Genomic DNA, 17747 nt, shown 5'->3' with positions numbered 1-17747 from the left:
GTACGAAACAGAACTAAGTTTAATGGATCTCAGCCTCAGTCATGTAATCTGTAGATTGGGGATAGTACTATAATAATAGTATTCTAGTGCCTCGTATATAGTTATAGGGATTAAATTAGAACATGCATGTCAGGTGCTTAGCAGAGTAACTGGTAGTTAATAAATACTAGGTGTTTTCCCTACAGGATCCCATGTGATTATTTTAATGAGCCTCTGAAGTCGACAGGATGTGTTCAATTAGCCCTCTTTCATAAATGAGGAAGAAGAAGCTGGAGGTAAAGCACTTTAGTCACACAGCTAACATGTAGAAAAGCCAGAACGTGAATGCAGTCATTTTGACTTCAACGCTCTAATAACCACGCACTCAGCTTATCAGGCTCACCATTAACACTGAGAAAACACACACACACACATCAAAATCTCTGCACATCGAGGAATAAAAGTCGTGTATTGCAGCAGTTTCCAGATCATACCAGATGAAAGCTAAACGTTGAATGGTAAGTATTTAACAAAGGGAAAAAAGTCAACAGTTCTCGCTGAATTTCTCATAAAATCTTGAGTAGATCAGCAATGGCTGCTCAGAAGGTAAAGAATCTGCCTGCAATGCAGGAAATCTGGATTCGATCCCTGAATCAGCAAGATCCCCTGGAGAAAGGAATGCTTACCCATCCAGTATTCTTATCTAGTGAATTCCATGGACAGAGGAGCCTGGGGAGCTACAGTCCGTGGGGTTGCAAAGAGTCGGACCCAACTGAGTGTTCACTTTCATGCTATCCCTTCAGCTGTTAGGTTCACACCAGAAAGCAAGGATCTATCTGCAGCCCTTTCTTTTGTGAAACTCTAAACCAGTTTCCTGCTGCCCTTGCCTCCAGCAACATCACCATGACTGCAAACTCCATTTGTCCTCATTTCTTCTAGCATCAGAGCTATCCTCCTGAAACTCAAATCTTCTCACAGTCTTCACTGCTTATCAACAATGGAGCCCTTTCCAATACTCCTGGGGTAAAGTCCAACTTCCCGCACAAGGCTGACAAGGCTCTTCTTCATCCATTCAATCAACGAGTACTTTCTGAGCCCGGCTATGTGCCGGGCAGAGCTCTAAGTGCTGGGGAAATGAAGTTTTTTACTTTCATGGAGCTTACACTCCAGTAGGAAAGATGAATGGTAAGCAAATAAATGTAAATAAGCTGGATATTTGCATAGTACAACCTTACACTAACTAGCTCCTCTTCCCACCACTGATGCCCTACATGCTGTTTCCCTGGATCCCGTTTCTCCCCACCTCTGAGTACATCATGCTTCTTCCTACCTTTGTGCCTACGTTCCTGCTTATTCCTCTGTGACTCATCTCAACTTTGCCAAAAACATTTACCTTTTAAGGCACGGTCTATACCACCTCCTACATCAATTTTTCTTTTTAACTCAATGTAGTTACATTTTTATATATGCCTCATTACTTTTAAAATTTGTTATGGTAGCATTTTAAAATTTACCTTTTTTTTTTTTTTTAAAGAAGAGAATGACTAGAAAGGAGGTGCTATAGTACGACTGCAAAAAAGTCCTCATTTTTTTTTTAAGTCTCCCAACACCCATCCAAGCTTTGCAATATGATGTTCCCATTAAGAGGGCCAGTCTATTTCCAAACACCCTAAATCTGGACTAGATTTCTACTTGCTTTGGTCAGGAATGTGGCAGAAGAAATGGGGTTCTTACACACTTGTGCTCTCTCGGGCCCTTGAGTCCACCGTGAAAACAAGCATGGAGGATGGCGGATTGGGTGGCCTTACAGAGCAAAGTTTGTCCCAGCAGAGACAGAAAGGTCCAAGGCAGAATCAGCCGTGCCACTCAGCTCATTAATTCATTGTTTTTGTTCAGTCGTGAAGTCGTGTCCGACTTTTTATGACCCCATAAACTGCAACACACCAGGCTTCCCTGTCCCTCACTGTCTCCTGGAATTTGCTCAAACTCATCATAAGCAGAATTAAATGTCTACTGCCGTACCCTCCCTAAAGCTTTGGAATTGTTTGTTATGTGGCATTACTGTGGTCCTAGAGCCCTGAGACAGATGCTTTAGGGAATCATCACATCTTATTATTGTCTGTATCTGCTGCATCACTGGCACTGTTTCACCAGTTCATTCCCCTAGTCCCTTTTTTAAATATGTTTTTCAGGCAGGCTTGTCTACCATGTATCAGGTACTATGCTAGATATCTAGAGTTCAAGATGAATATGATAGGGTATATTTTCTGCTCTATCGACAAGGCTCAATGAGACAGCTGACACATCTCCTTTCTCCTTGAACATCTGTAGATGGAACTTCCCTAACCGCTCCATGCAGCCGGTTCTTCCATTTCAGTCCTTAGTGAGTTAAGTTCTTCTCTTTGTCCAGCCACAAACTCCTCAGCTTAAACGTGAGCACCTGTCTTCTTCCTCAGCTGCCTGTGAAATCAGGGGATAAAGTTCAGTATCCTCCTCACAAAAAACCCTTCATAAACTTAAATTCATTCATTCAATCAAGGAAACAGTTAAGCCACTTTACACGTGCTGAAGATTTTATTTTGGGACATCTCTGTGGGAATGGATGTTTGGGATTAATTGAGCTTTCTGGATATCTGCACAGGAGCATTGGAGTTTTATATATAGAACAAGGGCACCTGATCACAGCACCTGCAAAGAGAAATGACTCATTTAACCTCCCAGACTCCAATCAGAGACAGGAGGGTGTGGAGGCTGTGATGGCTGGCCCTGGGGCTGGCGATCAGGGCTCTGAATTAGGGTACACGAGGGGACCTCCCAAAGATCCCATCATGATGCTCTTCTTTCTCTGCAGTGCCCTCCTCCTTCCCTCTTTCTCATGTTCTACCTGAGACCCCCTCTCAGGTCAAGTTCTAAGCCACACACTAAGGCACACACCCCAGCACCAGTTGCCTTGCCTGTAATCTTCTACAACATGTTAAGGGGCTGGGTTTTTCAGAATTTTTTAAACACCACAAAGGAATATCTACTTATCTTTTTCTGCCATCAGAGTTTAGAAAAGCATCACCCCTGCAGAGATTTCATAAAGATTCACTTTCTTCGTTCTGCAATTTTAGAAATGCGATGAACTCTCTTCCAGTCTCTGTCCTAAACTCACAAGAGCAGACAGGGCACCCCTGACTGGCCTTTGTAAACTTAAACACACGCCCTGCATTTCTAACCTCCTTCTGGTCCTCTGTTCTTCTTTACAGTCTTCCGCATCACCTGATTTCTAATGGTTTGTGTAATTTTAAAATTTAATTTACTTATTTTATTATTTATCTTTGGCTGTGCTGGGTCTTCATTGCTGCCCGGGCTTTTCTCTAGTTGTGGTGACTGGGGGCTATTCTCTAATTGCAGTGCATGAGCTTCTCATCACGCTGGCTTCTCTTGCTGCAGAGCACAGGCTTTCGGGTGAAGTCCCTTCAGTAGCTGTGGCTCCCCGGCTCTAGAGCACAGGCTTCATAGTTGCCCCTTGGCCCGTGGGATCTTCCCGGACCAGGGATTAGACCCGTGTCTTCTGCATAGGCAGGTGAATTCTTCACCACTGAGCCGCCAGGGCAGACCCGATCTGTGCCATTTTTAATCCATTTTCCCCACAAAAGCTGGGGATTTGTTTAGTTTTTTGCCTATTTTTCCATTTTTGTTAAAGTGAAATTTGCATACAATGAAATCTGCCTTTTTAAAGTGTAGAGTTCTGTAAGTTTTGACAAATACATAGTCATATACCCACTACCATTCTCAAGATATGAAACAGTCCCCCCCAAAATTCCTTGTGCCCTTTGTAGCCAGCTCCTCTACCCACTCCAGTCCTTGGCAATCACTGATCTGTTTTCTGTTTCCCTAGTTTTACCTTTTCCAGAACTGTCATACAAAAGGAATTACATAGCCTCTAGCCTTTACGGTTTGTTTTCTTTAACATAATACAATGAAGAGTCATCTATGTTGTTGCATGTCTAGGTAATACTGTCTTTTAAATGCTAATAATTATGACATTGTGCAGCTTTACCATAGTTTGTTTATTCATTCATTAGTTTAAGGGCATTTGTGTTGTTTTTCATTGAGACTGCTGTTGTGAATATTTGCACACACACTGCTTGGTAAGCATAAGCTTTCATTTCTCTTAGGTAAATGCCAAGGAGTGAGATTGCTAAATCATATGGTAAGTACATGCTTAATTATATAAGTGCCCAGTTATTTTCCGGAATTACTGGACTATTTTACATCTTAACAGCATGTATGAGAGTTCCAGTTGTTCATCCAATCCTTCTTAGCATTGGGTGATCGCTGTTGTCAACCGTCAGTTTTTTTTGTTTTCTTTGTCATCAGAATAGGCAAATGGTGGTGTCTTGTTGTGGTTTTAGCTTTCATTTCCCTGATGACAAATTGATGCTTTTGAATTATGGTGCTGGAGAAGACTCTTAAGGCTCCCTTGGACTGCAAGGAGATCCAACAAGTCGATGCTAGAGGAAATCAACCCTGAATATTCATTGGAAGGACTGGTGCTGAAGCTGAATCTCCAATACATTGGCCACATCATGCAAACAGTTGACTTATTAGAAAAGGCCCTGATGCTGGGAAAGACTGAAGGCCAAAGAAGAAGTCAGCAGAGGATGAGATGGTTGGATGGCATTACCGACTCAATGGACATGAATTTAAGCAAACTCTTTGGGAAAGTGAAGGACAGAAGAGCATGGCATGCTGTATCCATGCGTTGCAGAGTTGGACATGACTTAGTGACTGAACAACGACCACACAATGACAAATTGTGCTGAGCATCTCTTTATGAACATATTTCCTATCCATGTGTGTTCTTTGGTGAGATATCTGTTTAAATTATTTGCCAATTTTCATTGGATGCTTATTTCCTTATTTTTATGAGTTTGAGAGTTCTTTATTCTGGACATGTCTTTTATCAGATATCAGATTTGCAAATATCTTCTCTTTGTGATATCTTTTATTCTCTTCGTGATGTCTGCCAAAGAGTGGAAGTTTTTTTAATTTTGATGAAGTCCAAGTTATAAAATTTTTAGTGGATTCTTTTGTAATTTAAAGTTACACTGATTTTCTGCCATGATTGCTTTTAAAAGTTTGTAGGTTTAAGATCTAATTTTATGAATGTCATCCATTTGGGGTTAATTATTATATGTGGTACAAGACACGGATTGGGGTAAACTGTATTTCGGAAGTTCAATTGTTCCAGTACCAAGTGTGACCAAGAATTAGTTTCTATTTATTGCTGTATCTTATTTCTTAGAACTGTGTCTGGCATGTAGCAGACACCCAAAAAATGAACTGAAGAGTAAATGAATCAAATTCATTTAATTCATAACATATATTTAACTCTTTAATTCACTTGAATTTGTTTTGATATATAGTGAGGACTATGAATTTAAAAGGATTGATTTGCCCAATTATATCTGTTACACCAATATTACACACCAATTTAGATCAGATAGTCTTTGCTGAAAGAAAAATTATTTAGTCTAATTCTTTCATTCACTATATACTTCATTCACCAAACAGAACAAGGCACAGAGTTAGACACTAAGAAAAGGATTCTTTTGTTGGTTTGGTCAAGTTATGGATTCCTTGCTTAGAATAATGTATTTAAATTCATAAAATAAAATAGAGAATTACAAAAGAAACCAATTATATTGAAATACAGTTTTCAAAACACTAAAAAATTTCAACGCAAGTAATATGTATGTTTCTTTATTTAAACATCATAACACAATCTTGCAGCATAAGTAGCAACTGAATAGCTACCATAGTTTCAGAGCAGTGATGAGCCCAGCGTATTCTGAGATGTCTGCAATAACCTGTAATATGATAGAAAAACACACTCTGGGATTTCTAACTGTGGCAAAGTCACAGTTACTATTATATGATTCTATTGTGACCCATGTCCACATTCACAATTGAAGGACATCCTGAATTTCTGTCAGAGATAAGTGAAAATAAAGATATATTCTGTTTCTATTCAAATTCCCAACCCCATGAGTTTCAACCCTGGATAAGAACTTCTGAGGCAGAGAGATACACAGATGAACAAAAGGCAGTCCCTGCCCCCAAGGAAATTCATTCTCCTGAGAGGCAAAATACACCTGAACAAAAGATTTTATGAGATGCCAAGTTCCACTGGACTGGCTGAAAGAGTGTGGCAAAAAATCTACAAAAATGGGAAAAATATAAATCAACCTTGAGGGGCTCCAAAATCACTGCAGATGGTGATTGCAGCCACCAAATTAAAAGACTCTTGCTCCTTGGAAGAAAAGCTGTGGCAAACCTAGACAGTGTATTCAAAAGCAGAGACATCACTTTGCCGACAAAGGTCCATATAGTCAAAGCTATAGTTTTTCCAGTAGTCATGTATGGATGTGAGAGTTGGACCTTAAAGAAGGCTGAGCACTGAAGAATTGATGCTTTCAAATTGTGGTGCTGGAGAAAGACACTTGAGAGTCCCTTGGACTTCAAGGAGATCCAACCAGTCCATCCTAAAGGAAATCAACTCTGAATATTCATTGGATGGGCTGATGCTGAAGCTGACGCGCCAATATTTTGGCCACCTGATTAGAACAGCCGACTCATTGGAAAAGATCCTGATGCTGGTTAAGATTGAGGGCAGGAGGAGACGGGGACGACAGAGAGTGAGATGGTTGGATGGCATCACTGACTCGATGGACATGAATTTGATCAAGCTCTGGGAGATAGTGAAGGACAGGGAAGCCTGGCATGTTGTAGTACAGTTCAGTTCAGTTCAGTTCAGTCATTCAGTCATGTCCAACTCTTTGTGATGCCATGGACTGCAGCATGCCAGACTTCCCTGTCCATCACCAACTCCCAGAGCCTGCTCAATCTCATGTCCGTTCCATCAGTGATGCCATCCAACCATCTTATTCTCTGTCATCCCCTTCTCCTGCCCTCAATCTTTCCCAGCATCAGGATCTTTCCCAATGAGTCGGCTGTTCTAATCAGGTGACCAAAGTATTGGAGTTTCAGCTTCAGCATCAGTCCTTCCAATGAATATTCAGGACTGATTTCCATTAGGATGGACTGGTTGGATCTCCTTGCAGTCCAAGGGGCTCTCAAGAGTCTTCTCCAACACCACAGTTCAAAAGCATCAATTCTTCAGCTGTAGTACATGGAATCACAAAGAGTTGGACATGACCTAGCCACTGAACAACAACACCAATACTGAAGGGACATACTGAGCCCTATTGTCGTGTAGTCTATGTAGGAGAGAGTTGAGAGGCGGGGAAGAGAGAGGAAAAGATGAAAACCTCAGTGATCTGTAAGACCTACCCCCGAGCCCCAATGCTGAACAATCAGAAGTAACTTGGTTTTGAAAAGCTTGGCCATTGCTGAAAATGGGAACCCTGGAAAAGGAGGTACTTCTGTCTGGGGTGGGTGATGCACAAGGCAAGCCAGTTCTTCTCCAGGTCATAGATCATTCTCTTCCTCCTAAAGGATGAAAATACACCTCGGAAATGTGGGCTGACATCTGGCCCCTATCCCCAGTCATGGAACTTAAGCTGGTGAGAAATGTCACATGATTTAAAGGGGAAATTAGGACTTGGCATCAGACATACTGGAGCCTGAGCTGGTCACTTACCTATACGTTTGAGGTAGGGATGTAACCTATGTAAGTCTTTGCTAAGGAGACGATTTCTATGCCAACTGCAACTTCACAGAGAAGAAGTGAATGACAGGCTGGGGTAAGGGTGTTATTGAGTGAAGACTTCAATGTTGAGAAAATCCACCAGGGAAAGAGTGACTTAAACCATCAGCAGTGTCCTCACCAGGGAACTGGAAGTGTGTGGTTCTGTTCCTCTCTGGCTCCCACTTCCTGTTTGGAATAAGGAATAAACCTACCCATGCACACATTCCTCCATGTGGCAAGCTCTCTGGAGCAGGTTTTGACCCTGGGTTTGGGGAGTGGAGGGAGGAGTTCTGGATATGTTTATCTGCTCTGCCTGGTGTGTGTGTGTGTGTGTGTGTGTGTGTGTGTGTGTGTTGATCAAAGCTCATTCAGGGGACAGAAATCACACCAGTTATTTGAAAAGAGGGAATTTAATATAAAGAATTGTTAACTAAGTATAAACTTGTTACCTAGGAAACTGAAAGGATAAAAGAGAACTCAAGAGTATCACAGAGATCGTAACTGCCAGAAGCAGCTACCACCCATAGGGCTGGGGGAACAGCAGGAAGAGACTTGAATTATTAAACTTAGAAGCTTGGAGGAGGAGGGCTCGGGGAGCCAGGACCCAGACCTCTGGGGAGGGACCTGCTAGGCTAGTGGTTTTGGGGACTGGAGTGTGAGGGGTGGGGGCTGGGGACTGTCATAAGGCTGCTTTGGAAAGTGCTAAAAAAGCTGCAAACTAGATTCAACTGCTGCTGTAGGAAGACCCCACCACTGAAATAAAGAAGTGAGGCTGGGGGATGCTCACAGGAATAGGAAGAAGGCAGGAAGCCAACAGATGGGAGCTTCCTTTTCCTTCCTGCCTCCTACTCTCTCTTTCTAGTGCCCTCTATTGGCAGATCCTAACAGGGAGCAGCTGATAAAGTACAAACGCAGAGTCCCAGCCCCAGCACCAAAGGGCTGGGTATTAAAGAGTAGATTTGGAGCCAAGAGACAATAGCATATAACTGGCACAAGTGGTGTGTGTTAGAGAGAGAGAGCAAGCAGTGTGAAGTAGGAAGTTCATCTCTGAAAGTGAAAAGTGAAAGCAATTGCTCAGTCATGTCTGACTCTTTGTGACCCCATGAACTGTAGCCTACTAGGCTCCTCTGTCCATGGAATTTTCCAGGAAAGAATACTGGAGTGGGTATCCATTCTCTTCTCCAGGGGATCTTCCTGACCCAAGGATTGAACCTGGGTCTCCTGCATTCCAGGCAGATTCTTTACTGTCTGAGTCACCAAGGAGGCATTAATAATTGACACAAGGGTTGTGTGTGAGTGTGTGTGTGTGAAAGAGAAAGAGAGATAGTAGTGGGAAGTAGGAAGTTCATCTCTACTTCTAGTCTGATTTTTATCATTAAGGCATTTTATTCTCATGTGGTTTCTGTGTTTATTCTCAATTGGTTAAAAATTGAAAAGGAAGAACATTCTGATTGATTACTCCCATTGTAAACTCCAGGAGTTTCCTTACCTGATTCTTGTTTGCTGTGAGGACAAAACTTAAAAAACAGAAGTAAAATACCTACTACAGTTCCTCCACATATAGTAGCTAGTCATTCTTTTTTTCTTCTCATCCTTCTTCCCTTTAAAACTAATGCACCAGATAAAGTTCTCCCAACAAAATATTCTTTATATTAATTAGAATTCAACAGTTGATAGAGATTAATGTTTTAAAAAATCTTTCACATGTGTTCCATTTAACCCTCAAAATAGCATTGTGGGCAAATTAGTTATTTCCATTTGACAGACAAGAAATCTACACCTCAAAGGAGTTGATAAATGACCCCATGGGACAAAGCTGAACTGCAAAGTTAACTCTGCACCAATGTTTCTGAAGTGTGGCCCTTTGACCACTTGATTTGGAAACCGTTCTGACATTTGTTAAAATACATATTTCTGAATATCACAGTAAATTTATTGATTCAGAATCTCTGGGATTCTCCAGGACTTAGTATTTTTCACAAGCTACCCAGATAATTGTGATGCACAATGAAATTTCAGACTCATTGGCCTAGACCATATGTTTCTCTAATTGGTGATAAAATGTATTCTGGCAAGGGACCTGTAATTGATTTCCTGATAGTTAAGATTCTACTCCTGACACGATTCTCCATGATTTCAATATCCTTGTAGATCACCAGGATAATTCTCCAAGTGTGGTCCCAGAACATCAGCAGGAGGATCTCACAGGAACATGTTTGGAGTGCAGATTCTTGGACTGCGACAGATGTGGGGGGAACTCAGGGTGTAGGTGAGGCTTCCAGTGATGGTAATGCAAGCAAAGTTTGTGAGCTTTCATTCTAGAAGAGTCTTTCATGGGATGGCCACTGAATTCTTTGACTTACTCCACTTGAGTGATTAATCACCCAACCTAATACCTCACACCATTGGTTTCACCCCCGACCTTGTCCTTATCAGGAATTGTACACCCCCCACAATCACCATGCTCTATTCCATTCTTCTTTTTGTCTAACTTTCCAGCTCATTCTCTCTATTCTCCAACTCCTTTTTTCTTAAAATTAGAGTATAGTTGCTTTACAATGTTGTGATAGTTTCTGCTGTACAACAAAATAAATCAGAGATATGCATACACAAGTCCTCTCCTCTTGGACATCCCTCCCATCCTACCCCTTCCCACCTATCTAGGTCATCACAGAGCACTGAGCTGATCTCCATGTGCTATGCAGCAGCTTCCCACTAGCTATCTATTTTACACATGGTGCTGTACTTATGTCAAACCCAATCTCCCAGTTCATCCCACCCTCTCCTTCCCCCTCTGCCTGCACATACATTCTCTATGTCTGTGCTTCTAATGGATAAAGAATATGTGAGATATTATATATATATATACATATATATATATATACATATATACGTACATATATATATATAATGGAATATTACTGGAATATATAATGGATATATATATATATGATGGAATATTACTCAGCCATAAAAAGGAACAACTCTTCAACCCCATGGAAACCTCCAATTCATTGATCCCATCTCCTTATTATTCTCCTTCACTCTCACACACATTGGCTTTCCAGGCTGGATATCAAAGCCCATCATTAGATTATCCTCCATGTATATCCCCTCTACTCCCTTTATTTTTTTCATTGTCTTAAGCCTAGCAGAACGTCATTGCTGTTTGTGCTCAATGCTTTGCCTACTCTAAGCTTGCACCCAGAGAGCCAGACATACTAAGAGAAAATTATAACCAAACTGACAAATCTCACATTAAATTCATGGCCCTGAATCACAGTGAGCCTTGAATGCAGCCTGGAATTTCCAACTATGCTGACTGTGATGGGACTTAGGAGTGTCTAAAGGATGTTGGACCAAAAACCAAGGTAGAAGCACTGATGGGCAACATTAAGGAATCTCAGCTCTGCAACTTCTACTCTAGAAAATAGCTAATCTCTCTGAGTCTCAGTTTTCCATCTGTGAGCAAAGAGTGAAAATATCTTATTAAAAGTGGTGAGGTTTGGTGATGGGGTCAACAAATGATGGGAGCTTAGACACCAGTATCTACAGTTATAATTAGAAACTTGTAGAATCCAGGAATTTCACAATGGGCAACTTTGACATTTCTGTGTTATATGTTGAGGAGAAAGAAAAGAGAATCAGGCAGTGCCTAGTTGCCTGCAACTCACTTTTCACCACAACCCAGCTTGTAGAACAAATCCTGATCTTTTTAAGAAGAAATTGAGGTCCTAGGACCCTGATACCACACTGCAGTGCAATGCCTCTGCCCTGTCAGATTCATCCAAGCACACTGATTGTTTCCATCTCCTGAGATGTGACAAAAAGATAGGATTTGCTTGAGATAACAAAGCTTGACTTTATAGAAATATATTGTTTTTTGCACATATTGACCAGAAGCTTGAAAGAGGATGGAAGTTTGGGTGAACTAATCAACTGATAAGAGTTAAATAGATAAAATATTATGGATAGCTCCAATCTTGCCTTGCTTGTGTTCCCTGAAAGAAGCCTAGCCAGTTTGTAAAATAATAATTTTCAGTTCTGATGTTAGGATCACCTAGAAAGCTTTTGAAAAAATACCCACATCTTGGACTTCCCTGGTGGTCCAGTGGTTAAGACTTAAGCTTCCAATGCAAGGGGTGTGGATTTGATACCCAGTTGGGAAGCTAAGATCCCACATGCTTTACGGCCAAAAAAACAAAACATTAAATAGAAGAAATATTGTAACAAATTCAATAAAGACTTAAAAAATAGTCCACATTAAAAAATCTTCAAAAAAAGTCATTAATCTGCTTACAATTTTTAAAAGAAACAGATAAAAGTTTAAAAAGATAAAAAGTCCCACATCTAAGCTCCATCTTAGATCTACTGAAAAAATATTTGGGAGGTCAGGTTCTGGCATTGCTACATAATTTTCGCTTGTTTGTTTCCCAGATGATTTCAATGAACAGCCAGGATGAGAGTCATTGTATTAATAGCGGACCTGTGGTTCTCAAAGTCTGCCTTCCTGACAAACAATGTCAGAATAGCCTGGGAATTTTTGAGAAATGCAAATTCTTGAATTGCGTCCCCATCCCACTGAGTCAGAAATTCTTGGGTTTGTGTACAGAGAGGCTTCTAGGTGATTCTGATGCTCAAGTTGGTGAATCCCCAGCTGTGGCAGTGATATAAAGAGAGTGTATATTCATGTGTGTCTGTAAAGAGGTATCCAGAGTCTTCAAACTTTCAAGTCGCTTCCAAATATCACAGTCACATCTTTGATGGGCTCCTGTTTCTTACATCACTCACCTAGAAAATGATGCATTTGTAGAGACACGGCACACACTGTCTAGAGACAGAAACCAAATAAAGTTCTCTCCACACTACAGACCCACCATCACAGAGCCCAGCACTGCCTTCGAATGTACCTGCGTGTGACACCAACCTGCTTTATCAAGCCACCTGCTCATCAGTCTTCCTCAGGTCATCAGACCTCGATGCTCACAAAGGCAGTGATAATGTCTTACATGTATTTGGTGTCCCAATATCCAGTAAGAATCTGACAATAAAACAAAGGTGGGTCAATAAATGAATGAGGAAACAAACTGACTGATGAATTGTTGTTGTTAAGTCATTAACTTGTGTCCAACTCTTTGTGACCTCCTGGACTGCAGCATGCCAGGCTTCCCTGTCCTTCACCACCTCTCAGAGTTTGCTTACACTCGTGTCGCATGAGTCAGTGATGCCATCCAACCATCTCATCCTCTATTGTCCCCTTCTCCTCCTAACTTCAGTCTTTCCCAGCATCAGGGTCTTTTCTAATGAGTTGACTCTTAGCACCAGTTGGCCAAAGTACTAGAGCTTCAGCTTCAGCATCAGTCCTTCCAATGAATATTCAGAGCTGATTTCCTTTAGGACAGACTGGTTTGATCTCCTTGCAGTCCAAGGGACTCTCAAGAGTCTTCTCCAGCACCACAGATCAAAAGTGTCAATTCTTTAATGCTCAGCCTTCTTTATGGTCCAACTCTCACATCCATACATGACCACTGGAAAAGCCATAGCTTTGACTACATAAATGATGAGTAAAGTCCCCTAAATACAAATTATGATCATCATCATTGTTTATTGAGCACCTCTTTAGAAAGGAATGCTTTGACTATGATAATAAACCTCACATACATGACCTATTTAAACCCCATTGACACCAGGATATTATTGTCCCCTTTTTACAAAGGGAAAAGTCTTAGACAAGTTACCAAGCGCCACAAGACAAGTAACTGACAGAGCTGGGGGGTGGGATTTGAAGGAAAGTGTCTCACAGCCAGTTTTAGTCACTGCTCTGTACTGCTGTATGTTTTAGAAGAACCAGAGTCTGGTCATGGCTAAGCAATCACTCTCTTGGTGACCTTGGACAAGTCACTTCTTTCTGGGTTTCAGTTTTGCTCTTTGCTAAATGAATTTTTCTGATCATAGCAAGGATGTGAAGCATGGACCCCAAATTCCTAGAAGTGATAGAATTACTATAAGAAATCAAGAAATCCAGCCATTTGGGAACTAAAGCCTATGCCTGCATGTTAAGTCGCTTCAGTTGTACCTGATTCTTTGGGACCCCATGGGCTGTAGCCCACCAGGCTCCTCTGTCCAGGAGATTATCCAGGCAAGAATACTGGAGGGGGTTTCCATTTTCTCCTCTGGGTGATCTTTCTGACCCAGGGATTGAACCTGCATTTCTTATATCTCCTGCAGTGGCAGGCAGATTCTTTACCACTGGCACCACCTAGGAAGCACCATTATGTTTATATGCAGTGCTGTTTAAAAAAAAATTATTGGAGTATAGGGCTTCCCAAGCAGTGCAGTAGTAAAGAATCTACCTGCCAATGCAGGAGATACAGGAGATGTGGGTTTCATCTCTGGGTTGGAATGAGCCACTAGAGTAGAAAACGGCACCCCACTCCAGTATTCTTGCCTGGAAGATTCCATGGGCAGAGGAGCCTGGCGGGGTACAATCCACGGGGTTGCAAAGTGTCAGACGCGACTGAGCATGAAAGCACACAGTGTAGCTGCTTTATAGTGTTGTGTTATTAGTAGTTTCTGTTGCAAAGCAAAGTGAATCAGCTATATGTATATGTCTATTCCCTCCTTTCTGGATTTCTTTCCCATTTAGGTCACCACGGAGCATGGTGTAGAGTCCCCATGCTATATAGTAGGTTCTCGTTTGTTATTTATTTTATGCATAGTGTGTATATTTGTCAGTCCCAGTCTCCCAGTTCCTTTCACCCCTGCTTCCCCCCTTGGAGTCCCTATGTTTGTATTCTACCTCTGTGTCTCTATTTCTGCTTTGCAAATAGGTTCATCTGCACCACTTAAATCTATGAAGAGAGTGTGGAGAATTTTATTCATTCTTCAACAAACGTTTACTGAATGTCCACTGTAACTCACACCCTCTGCTAAGTGCTCTGTGCCCAGTAACTTCCTTCATGGACTTCCCAGAGAGAAGAGGAGACAAACATGAACACATAGGCCACGTAGAAAGGAACAATGCTGGGAGTGCTATGAAAATAGCCATCTCTCTGTGAGAAAGACTAAGGCGTGGGGATGCTATTGTCTTGGACTGGTGGTCAGGGCCCGCCCCTCTGAGGTGGCGATGATCAAGCTGAGGCTGAGAGATGAGACGGCATCAGCCAGCTGCGTGGGAGGAATGTTCCCAGCAGGGACAGCAGTAAAAATGCCCCGAGCCGATGGATTTGAACATGTTTATTCCTAAACACTAAAAATAAAACCACTGTAATTCAAGGGCCAGGGATCATTTCTGAAGATAAAAAAGAGCTCACATATGGTTTTCACGGTAAGTAATGCTGATTCCTGTAGTAAACAAGCCCAATCTCAGTGGCTTAGCACTGAGCTCACTTGTTCCTAGTATCTAGTCCAGGCCAGTGTGAGGAGTCTATGGGAGGCTCTGGTCCATAGGGTCTTCAGGGACCCAGGCCCCTTCCAACTGTGGCTTCACTGGATTCTGGGACAGCCCTACTCCTTTTTTCATATTTTTAATTGGAGGATAATTGCTTTACAGTGCTGTGCTGGTTTCTGCCATCCAGCAACGGAATCCGGTCATCATTCTATGTACATCTCCTCCCTCCCCTCCCCTCCCCACCCCTCTAGGTTGTCACAGAGCACCAGGCTGGGCCCCACGTGTCATATAGCAGCTTCCTACTGGCTGTCTGTTTTACACACATGATAGTGTGTATATGTCAACCCTATTGTCTCAGTTCGCCCCATCCTCTCCTTTTCCCACTGTGGGACACCGCTACCCTTAACTGCCTCAACTGGGAAAGATACACATTTTCTTCTGCATTCACATTTACTCCGAAAGAAAAAGCCCCTTAGCCCCACTTAGCAAGTGTGGGGTAGCACATCACAGTAAGTCCCCTACATACAAACCTTCAAGATGGGAACTTGCAAAGACGCAAACCCATGTTCGCGTGTCCAATCATGTCAGTTAGTTCACGTGCCTGATGTGCATTGTCGCCTGCGTGCATCCTCTGCAAGTGGTTGGTACCTTATAGTGCAGGACTGTGTAGAGTACAGGAGTACAGTGTCTTTATTTCAAGCCCAAGATGTCCAGAAGCAAGTGTAACAGCAGAGGTAATGTAGCTGGCACTACTGTATTTTTCAACATACTATACTATAAGACTAAAAATGTTTTCTTTGCTTTTTGTCTTTGTTACGTGTTTTTGTATGACAAGTATTATAAACCTATTATAGTACAGTACTATATAGCTGATTGTTAGTTGCATTCTTAGGCTAACATTGTTGGACTTGACAAATTGGATTTACAAATGCACTCTTGGAATAGAACTCGTTTGTATGTAGGGGACTTAATGTATTAGAAATGTCTGCTTCAAAACGTGACCTACCAAATTTCAAGAGAAATTCACATGGTTGATAAGTAGATGAGAAATCAAATTTAGACATCAGGGAAATGGATATTAAGACAAAAGAAACAAAAATATTCTTACTAATCAAATTGGCCAATTTTCTTAACATTATGAATAGTAAATATGTATATGGAACTGCAATATTTGTTAATTAAGAGTAGTTTCCAAAGATTGCGACAGTAGAGTATTATTATGGGATTGTTCAAAAGAATCATCTATAGGGACTATCATGGGAAGATGTTTGAAATATGTTAGGTGAAAAAGGAACACAGGGAATAGAGTGAATTCCACTTAGGACCAAGTGCGTGAAATTTAAACGCATAAGGGCGTGTTCTGGAAGCAAGTTCACAAACAAATTTTAACAGAGGTGCTCCTTGGTATGGAAATTGAATACAGGAGTCAGGGGAGAAATAAAGTGAAAGAAAGGGCCTTTGTCCCTTTTGTGTGTGTGTGTACTAAGTCACTTGAGTCATGTCTAACTCTGTGCAACCCTATGGACTGTAGCCTGCTGGTCTCCTCTGTCCATGGGATTCTCCAGACAAGAAAACTGGAGTGGGTTGCCATGCCCTCCTCCAGGGGATCTTTTCCACGCAGAAATCGAGCCTGTGTCTCTTAAGTCTCCTGCATTGACAGGCAGGTTATTTACTGCTAGCACCACCTTTGCTCTTTATAAATTTGTACTATTGGGTTGCTTTGTTGTGTTTCTTTTTAATATGAGCATGCATTATATTTGGAATTAAAGTGAGGAAACAGAAAAGAAAACCTAGAGTTGTGAGCAGTTGTAGGGAAATTGCTATTATTATATCATTATTATATCCCACTGATGGAAATATAAATTGGCACCTCCTTTCTAGAGGGATATTTGGGAATATATGTGATTGAAAGCTTTAAAAAACATTCATACCACCTCTGGGAATTAAATAGGAGGAAATACAATGCATATCCACACAAGTTTAGACCTAATAAATAAGGAATAGTTTTTAAAAATTATGCAGCATCTTCTCATAAACAACTAACTGTCCAAAAGAATCCTCTATACTAAGGTCATGAAAAGCTGCTTGAGATACTTTATTGTTAAGGGCACAAAGGAAAGCCAGCAATAGAATGTATCATTTATAATAGAACAGTGAAAACAACGGCAACGTCCAATGGTAACTTCACAGGGGACACAAATATTGGGTTGGCAAAAAGTTTGTTGGGGATTTTCCCATAACATCTTACAGAAAAACTAAACAAACTTTTTGGCCAACACAATAGTTGCTGTTGCTGTTCAGTTACTAAGTCATGTCTGACTCTTTGTGACCCAAACACCAGGATCCCCTGTCCTTCACCATCTCCCAGAGCTTGCTCAAACTCATGTCCATTGAGTCGGTGATGCCATCCAACCATCTTCTCCTCTGTTGTCCCCTTTCCTCCTGCCCTCAATCTTTCCCAGCATCAGGGTCTTTTCCAATGAGTTGGCTGTTCACATCTGGTGGCCAAAGTATTAGAGCTTCAGCATCAGTCCTACCAATGAATATTCAGGATTGATTTCCTTTAGGATTGACTGGTTTGATCTCCTTGCTGTCCAAGGGACTCTCAAGAGTCTTCTCTAGCGCCACAGTTTGAAAGCATCGATTCTTTGGCTCACAGCCTTCTTTATGGTCCAATTC

General features: G+C 41.5%; 1 long non-coding RNA gene across 1 annotated transcript in view; it reads right to left on the bottom strand.

The window, feature by feature from the left end:
* Nucleotides 1–2223: 2223 nt before the first annotated feature.
* Nucleotides 2224–17747, bottom strand: part of LOC145510055 (uncharacterized) — a 30649-nt gene continuing 15125 nt past the window's right edge. The window contains exons 5-6 of the long non-coding RNA XR_014056651.1: nucleotides 12606–12719; nucleotides 2224–2439 (exon numbers count right to left, since the gene is read on the bottom strand). This is a non-coding gene — a long non-coding RNA (uncharacterized LOC145510055). The remainder of the gene's footprint in view (nucleotides 2440–12605; nucleotides 12720–17747) is intronic.

This window comes from Giraffa tippelskirchi, chromosome 1 (assembly GCF_054371585.1).
Source record: "Giraffa tippelskirchi isolate mGirTip1 chromosome 1, T2T-mGirTip1v1.2.pri, whole genome shotgun sequence".
NCBI lineage: Eukaryota > Metazoa > Chordata > Mammalia > Artiodactyla > Giraffidae > Giraffa > Giraffa tippelskirchi.
Note: the sequence above shows the minus strand (reverse complement) of the source record. Positions and strands in the feature narration are given on the sequence as shown.